The sequence below is a fragment of the Oncorhynchus mykiss genome, chromosome 12 (genome assembly GCF_013265735.2).
Source record: "Oncorhynchus mykiss isolate Arlee chromosome 12, USDA_OmykA_1.1, whole genome shotgun sequence".
Lineage (NCBI taxonomy): Eukaryota > Metazoa > Chordata > Actinopteri > Salmoniformes > Salmonidae > Oncorhynchus > Oncorhynchus mykiss.
Genome location: NC_048576.1, coordinates 63,878,581 through 63,887,419, shown reverse-complemented (window position 1 = coordinate 63,887,419; position 8,839 = coordinate 63,878,581). Strand labels below are relative to the sequence as shown.

General features: G+C 41.5%; 1 non-coding gene across 1 annotated transcript; it reads right to left on the bottom strand.

Moving 5' to 3' along the window:
- Positions 1-8,732: 8,732 nt before the first annotated feature.
- trnas-uga lies at positions 8,733-8,814 on the bottom strand. The gene has a single exon. It is a non-coding gene; the product is annotated as a tRNA-Ser (tRNA).
- Positions 8,815-8,839: the final 25 nt, after the last annotated feature.

Here is an 8,839-nt window from a genome sequence, read left to right as displayed (position 1 = left end):
CTACTTAGTGGAATGCTGGATAGGGGGTAACGTTAGCTAGGTAGAAAAGGTCAAAATGTATATATATATTGCGATCGCGTTGCTAACTTAGCTGCTTGTCAACTGCAATGTAAACTCTTGGGATAACTAAAACTAAGAGACACTGTAATACATTGGTTGATGTTAAATTGTATTAAATCAGAGCAATCAAAACGGCACAAATCAGGCTTCTTATGAAGGTAGCTAGCAACGGTTTACTCCATACCATGGCCTGGTTAGCCAGATCCAGATGTTGAGACGTGTTAACCTGCGGCCATGGTCTGTCCCCCCCCCCCCCCCCCCCCCCCCCAGTCTTATGCAGTTATTTGTTTGCAACCAGGCTGTGCCCTGCCTCCTAGAGTTTGTTTAGCAGACGAGGAAAGAAGCCAGACACACGCAGATTTATCTAACTAAGCCATATGTATTATCATTTGGATGCTGATCCAGCCTCTCCAACTAATATGTGTTTTTGTGTGTGTGTGTGTGTATAAATTTCTCTCTTGTCCGCATAAAAGTATTATAAATAAAAAATATATATATCCTTCTTCACAACAGCTTCAGATATAAAGGACAAATTCTGCATCATATGATTCATCTACAGCAGGCAGGTCAAGATCAGGGGACCATGTTAAAGCTAGGACAATAGCCACACCTTCAATTCCTCTAGGAATCGATTGAGAAACATTGATTTAAATCATGTGAATAAACTACTGCTAGCTACTGTTCATAGATGCCTTTGGACATTTTTTTTCCTCACACAAACATTATTTGTTTTGCTTTTCAGGAAGATGATAAAATGCACAATGAGCCTAGAAGACCCCTCTGCAGTGCAAGCACCAGTCCAAGCACAAATTGAGAGACACCCAAGAACTCCAGAAGGAGAGTTCATCCCAGTGTGAATGATCAGGCAAAGGAGGTCTACACAGAAATTATTACTTGTCTACAAAAACTAGCACCCACAGCCACAAAGTCTGATCCTCTGTTTGGACTACCACCCAGGACAATGGATTGGATCCCAGTAGGCGACCCAAAACAACGGCGCCGCAGACGGAGCGGTCTTCTGGTCAGGCTCCGTAGACGGGCACATCGCTTACCTCTCCTGAGTATACTATTCGCAAATGTCCAGTCTCTTGACAACAAGGTAGACGAAATTCGAGCAAGGATTGCCTTCCAGAGAGACATCAGCGATTGTAACATTCTTAGTTTCACGGAAACATGGCTCACTCGGGATTCATTATCAGAGTCGGTAGAGCCACCCGGTTTCTTCACACATCACGCCGAAAGAAACAAACATCTCTCTGGTAAGAAGAAGGGAGGGGGTGTATGCCTTATGATTAACGAGTCGTGGTGTGCAACATACAGGAACTCAAGTCCTTTTGTTCACCTGACCTAGAATTCCTTACGATCAAATGTCAACCGCATTATCTACCAAGAGAATTCTCTTTAAGTATAATCACAGCCGTGTATATCCCCTCCCAAGACACCTCGACGGCCCTGAAAGAACTTCATTGGACTCTATGTAAATTGGAAACCACATATCCTGAGGATGCATTTATTGTAGCTGGGGATTTTAACAAGGCTAATCTGAAAACAAGGCTCCCTAAATTGTATCAGCATATCAAATGCGCGACCCGGTCTGGCACAACTCTGGATCATTGCTACTCTAATTTCTGCGACACATACAAAGCCCTTCCTTGCCCTCCTTTCGGCAAATCTGACCACGACTCCATTTTGTTGCTCCCAGCCTATAGACAGAAACTCAAACAGGAAACGCCCGTGCTCAGGTCTGTTCAATGCTGGTCCGACCAATCTGATTCCATGCTTCAAGATTTCTTCGATCACATGGACTGGGATATGTTCCAGATAGCATCGGACAACAAAATTGATGTATACCCTGATTCGGTGTACAAGTTTATTAGCAAGTGCATCGGTGATGTGGTACCCACGGTGACTATTAAAACCTTCCCCAACCAGAAACCGTAATACACTACATGTTATTTTACCATAGCCCCATGTCACTCTGGTCAGCTGTAATGCGCCATATGTAATGTATATTAAGGTTATAATAGGGTTTCATTTGAGTTTTTCCTTTTGTCCCTATTTTCTCTGTTGTAAGAATGTAAGAATTCTGTTCATCGATTACAGCTCAGCATTTAACACCATAGTACCCTCCAAACGCGTCATTAAGCTCGAGAACCTGGGTCTCGACCCCGCCCTGGGCAACTGGGTCCTGGACTTTGACGGGCCGCCCCCAGGTGGTGAGTGTAGGAAACAACATCTCCACCCCGCTGATCCTCAACACTGGGGCCCCACAAGGGTGCATTATCAGCCCTCTCCTGTACTCCCTGTTCACTCATGACTGCGTGGCCATGCACGCCTCCAACTCAATCATCAAGTTTGCAGACGACACTACAGTGGTAGGCTTGATTACCAACAACGACGAGATGGCCTACAGGGAGAAAGTTAGGGCCCTCGGAGTGTGGCGTCAGGAAAATAACCTCAACATCAACAAAACAAAGGAGATGATCGTGGACTTCAGGAAACAGAAGAGGGATCACTCCCCTATCCACATCGACGGGATAGTAGTGGAGAAGGTGGAAGGTTTTAAGTTCCTCGGCGTACACATCACTTTTACAGATGCACAATCAAGAGCATCCTGTCGGGCTGTATCACCGCCTGGTACGGCAACTGCTCCGCCCACAACCGTAAGGCTCTCCAGAGGGTAGTGAGGTCTGCACAACGCATCACCAGGGGCAAACTACCTGCCCTCCAAGACACCTACACCACCCGATGTCACAGGAAGGCCAAAAAGATCATCAAGGACAACAACCACCCGAGCCACTACCTGTTCACCCCGCTATCTTCCAGAAGGCGAGGTCAGTACAGGTGCATCAAAGCTGGGACCGAGAGACTGAAAAACAGCTTCTATCTCAAGGCCATCAGACTGTTAAACAGCCATCACTAACATTGAGTGGCTGCTGCCAACATAGACTCAATCTCTAGCCACTTTAAAAATGAATAATTTGATGTAATAAATGTATCACTAGTCACTTTAAACAATGCCACTTTATATAATGTTTACATACCCTACATTACTCATCTCATATGTATATACTGTACTCTATACCATCTACTGCATCTTGCCTATGCCGTTCGGCCTCATCCATATATTTATATGTACATATTCTTAATCATTCCTTTACACTTGTGTGTGTATAAGGTAGTTGTTGTGAAATTGTTAGATTACTTGTTAGATATTACTGCATGGTCGGAACTAGAAGCACAAGTATTTCGCTACACTCGCATTAACATCTGCTAACCATGTGTATGTGACAAATAACATTTGATTTGATCTGCAGTTTTTGGTCTTCGACCAAGGGGATGTTACTAACACTTCGATACATTGCCAAAAGTGGACATCTAGAAATTGCTGCTAAAGTACCTTTTTCAAGATTTAACTAATGAGTTAGAATTGGGAGAGCAGAGATATTGAAATGTTTAATGATATGTTTATTGGTGTTTATATGTATTTGTTGTGCATACAGTGCATTTGGAAAGTATTCAGACCCCTTAACTTTTTCCACATTTTGTTACATTACAGCCTTATTCTAAAATGTATTAAATATATTTTTCCCCACATCAATCTACAAACAATACCCTATAAATACAAGGCAAAAACAGGTGTTTAGACATTTTTGCAAATGTATATATATATATATATAAGTAACTTAATTTATGTCCCCCCCAACTGCCCTGAATACTTCTGTTTATCCTACAGCTATTGTATGCAGTAATCATGTGCCTATGAACCAGAGTAACACTGTTAGCACTGAGGTGGTGTGCCCTAGTAGGAAGTCCACTGTGTGCAGCTCACCGTGCACTATCAGCTCCAATGTAAATAACATGAGCAAGTCTACTTCTGATAAGCTTCCCAGTAAAGCATTGAAAACAATCAAGCAACCCAGAAAAATGCTAAAGATAGGCTACATGTGTTAACATATGCTAAGAAACAAGGTTCATGAAGTCAATAACTTGCTTGTAACAGATGACATTCGTATTCTGACTCTCTGAAACTCACTTAGATAATACATTTCATGATACAGTCGTACCAATACATGTTTATAACATTTACCGGAAAGACAGAAATGCCAATGGGTCGGTGTTGCGGTCTTTATTCAGAACCACATTCCTGTAAAGATTCGAAAGGATGTCATGTTAAATACTGTAGAAGTAATATGGCTACAGGTTCATCTGCCTCATGTGAAGCCCATTCTTGTGGGAAGCTGCTGTAAGGGTTCTCATCCTCCTCTTCTGAGGAGGAGTAGCGAGAAGGATTGGAGGACCAATGTGCAGCGTGGTAAGTGTCCTATGTTTTTTAATAAAGACAATAGAACACTCGAACAAAACAACAAACGATGACGTGAATATACAAAACTGAAAACAGTACCGTGTGAACCAAACACTCACATGGAAAACAAACACCCACAACCCAAAAGTGAAACCCAGGCTACCTAAGTATGATTCTCAATCAGGGACAACAATTGACAGCTTCTGATTGAGAACCATACTAGGCCGAACTCAAAAACCAACATAGAAAAACAAACATAGACAGCCCACCCAACTCACGCCCTGACCATACTAAAACAAAGATATAATAACAGAACTAAGGTCAGAATGTGACAGTTGCTATTGACCACCAAGTGCTAACAGTATCTGGATATGTGTGAAACGCTTGATAATGTATGTGATATCAACAGAGGTATATTTCCTGGGTGATTTAAATGTTGACTGGCTTTCATCAAGCTGCCCACTCAAGAAATAACTTCAAACTATAACCAGTGACTACAACCTGGTTCATGTTGTCAGTCAACCTACCAGGGTAGTTACAAACAGCACAGGAATGAAATCATCAACATGTATTGATCACATCTTTACTAATGCTGCAGAAATGTGCTTTAAAGCAGTATCCAAATCCATAGGATGCAGTGATCACAATATAGTAGCCATATCTAGGAAAACCAAAGTTGCAAAGGCTAGGCCTAATATAGTGCAGAGGTCATACAATAAGTTTTGTAGTGATTCTTATGTTGATGATTTAAAGAATATTTGCTGGTCTCTGGTGTGTAATGAGGCGCAACCAGACACGGCACTTGACACAGTTATGAAATTGCTTATTCCAGTTACTAATAAGTACCCACCCATTGAGAAAATGACTGTAAAATCCCTTTTCCATTGATGAGGAATTGAAAAATGGTATGGTTGAGAGGGATGAGGCAAACGGTATGGCAAATAAGTCTGACAGCACAACCGATTGGCAAATTGAGAAATAATGTGACTAAACTAAATACAAATAAACTGTACTATGAAACAAAAATAAATGATAAAGAATGATAGTAATACGCTTTAGAACACCTTAAATTAAATTTTGGGCAAAAAGTCAAACCCACTGATATTGCCAACTACTTTAATGATTTTCACATTGGCAAGATGAGCAAATTTAGGCATGACATGCCAGCAACAAATGCTGACACTACACATCCAAGTATTTCTGACCAAATTATGAAATACAAGCATTGTACTTTTGAATTCCGTAAAGTGAGTTTGGAAGAGGTGAAAAAATAATTGTTGTCTATCAACAATGACAAGCCACCGGGGTCTGACAGGATGGAAAATTACTGAGGATAATAGCAGACGATGTTGCCACTCCTATTTGCCATTTCTTCAATTTAAGCCAACTAGAAAGTGTGTGCCCTCAGGCCTGGAGGGAAGCCTAGGAAAGGATATTCAACAATCATTTTATTTTATTATTATTTTTTTTTAAAACCTTTATTTAACTAGTCAGTTAAGAACAAATTCTTATTCTTATTTATAATGACGGCCTACCAAAAAGGCCTCCTGCAGGGATGGGGACTGGGATAATTCAAAAAATACTTTTTATAAAAATATAGGACTAAACACACACATCACGACAAGAGAGACAACACAACACTACATAAAGAGAGACCTAAGACGACAACAGAGCATGGCAGCAACACATGACAACACAGCATGGTAGCACCACAGCATGACAACAACATGGTAGCAACATAACATGGCAGCAGCACAAAACAGGGTGTAAACATTGTTGGGTACAGACAACAGCACAAAGGGCAAGAAGGTAGAGACAACAATATATCACGCAAAGCAGTCACAACTGTCAATAAGTGTCAATGATTGAGTCTTTGAATGAAGAGATTGAGATAAAACTGTCCATTTTGAGTGTTTGTTGCACTGAAAAGAAGAGCGACCCAGGGATGTGTGTGCTTTGGGGACCTATAACATAATGTGACTGGCAGAACAGGTGTTTTATGTGGAGGATGAGGGCTGCAGTAGATATCTCAGATAGTGGGGTGTGAGGCCTAAGAGGGTTTTATAAATAAGCAACAACCAGTGGGTCTTGCGAAGGGTATACAGAGATTACCAGTTTACAGAAGAGTATAGAGTGCAGTGATGTGTCTTGTAAGGAGCATTGGTGGCGAATCTGATGGCCGAATGGTAAAGAACATCTAGCCGCTCAAGAGCACCCTAACCTGCCGATCTATAAATTACGTCTCCATAATCTAGCATGGGTAGGATGGTCATCTGAGTCAAGGTTACTTTGGCAGCTGCGATGAAAGAGGAGTGATTGCAATAGAGGAAACCAAGTCTAGATTTAACTTTAGCTGCAGCTTTGATATGTGCTGAGAGAAGGACAGTGTACCGTCTAGCCATAATCCCAAGTATTTGTATGAGGTGACTACCTCAAGCTCTAAACCCTCAGAGGTAGTAATCACACCTGTGGGGAGAGGGCATTCTTCTTACCAAACCACATGACCTGGATTTGGCCCGGATGACGTTGGGCCAATTGTGCGCCGCCCTATGGTACACCTGATCACGGCTGGTTGTGATGCCTATAGCACTGCGGTGCAGTGTCTTAGTCCACTGCGCCACTCGGGAGGCTTTCTTGGTTGAATTAAAGACATGCTCCGGAACTTTGGCGACTAGTAAGCTTTTTTTTTTCAACCTCTAGTTCACACATGCATAACCTATGAGCAGAATGACTCTATTACCTCAATTAGTCATGAAATCCATAGTATAAAAGGGATTGTTTACTGGGATCTGTGTGGTGTAATTTTCCCTACATTTAGACCAATGTGGGCAAGCCCCCTAGCAATTAGAGTTCTATCCAATGAGCTTCAGCCCCTTGCCATTTCAGAGACAGCTATCGAGATGCAAACAGCAGAGCGAGATAAATATGTTTCAAATGTTTCTCTCCCTTGACCCCTTTTCAACAAACGCACGTGTTGACTGATATTCCCATAATTCAAACATTTACTAAATCATTTAAAAAAATATGAAAAACATAAAACACCTCAATATTTTGTCATGCTGACATGAATCGACCAGGTGGATGACTTCTTTCAAAGAATTCACACATTTTAATGTAAAAAATATTACACAGCTCCATTTAGATTGGGAGTAATTAGCACTGTGACAACCAAACCGTAAGACAACCAACCCCGGTCTCCGGGGAAGCATATCAGTTTATCATACATATAGCAGAAAATTGGGCCAGACAGAGCAACAAACTATAGCTACACATTATACCCTTTTTATTTTTCTGTAAAGAAACTAACTGTACAGGTATTTCACTGACATTTATTTTAAGTGTTGAGTGACTGAATGGCATGTCTGTTCCCCCTTCTCTCCCCCTTCATTTCACCATCCCACCCACCTCAGGAAGGCCATTTAACTTCACCAGACTTTAAAAGAAGAAAGAGTGCACAGGTAGGAGACCAATCTTTCAATATACCACATCCTCTGGATTAACAGCCACACTTCATTTGACTATAGGTTAAGCGCTGCATCGTCATAGCATCTCAGTACATGTTCTCTAAACTTGACAATAGCTTAGCGGGGAGACCCGCTCAAGCAAAGTTTAAAAAAAGCTATTTTCTAAGCACTTCAATCGTGGGACGAGCACATAAAGTAAGGACAATTTAAATTCAAAGGAGATAGACCCAATTATTAAAGGTCGACTTTATCATCGCCCAGTAAGCAGAGTTGAAAACTGTACAGGGAGAATACTTCAATTACAATGCTTAAACCACTTAGCCATCACAGGAATCTAAGGAAATTGATGAGGAGAAAGCAGAAGTGGGCTATATGCTTCAAGCAAGTTAAGAACATGGGTGGGGAGACCCCATTGAAATTCAGGTCCAAAGTCTAAAGAACTCGGCCATTGCAGCTGTTGGAATGCAAGTAAAGGGATTGGGATTTGGAAACAGACATCATTGGTGAAAAATGGTAAACTTGATGGCACAACATTTTGCTCTTATTGCGCCAATTAACCTCGGTCCTTTCCAAAGCTGTGAAGGTTGGAAGTTTAATGTGCAAGTCAAAAACCTATGTGCAGAGAAAGTACAAGTGGACTATTCACTGAGAATAAGATTTAAAAAAGAGCAGAGAGACCCAATGGGGTTTCAAGTCTGAGGACATACCGACCTGTCTCTCAGAATTTCCATCATAAATCTAATACAAACAACAGTCTCTGTACTGAAGAGACTATTTTAACTCTTTACCAATGCAGATTTACTCTGAGCACCTGAATCAAAGAACAAGTCCATGCATTAAGCAAACATTATCCATATCAAGTCTCCAATGACATGTTGCAAATAAAGACTGGTTTGTCAAAGCGCTGTGAGCAGGGTTCAAATTTGCGCGGGGAGACCCCATTGGATTTCAAGTCCAACGCCTTAACCACTCAGCCATCGCAGCTTGCTATATTAAAAACCAGGCCTTA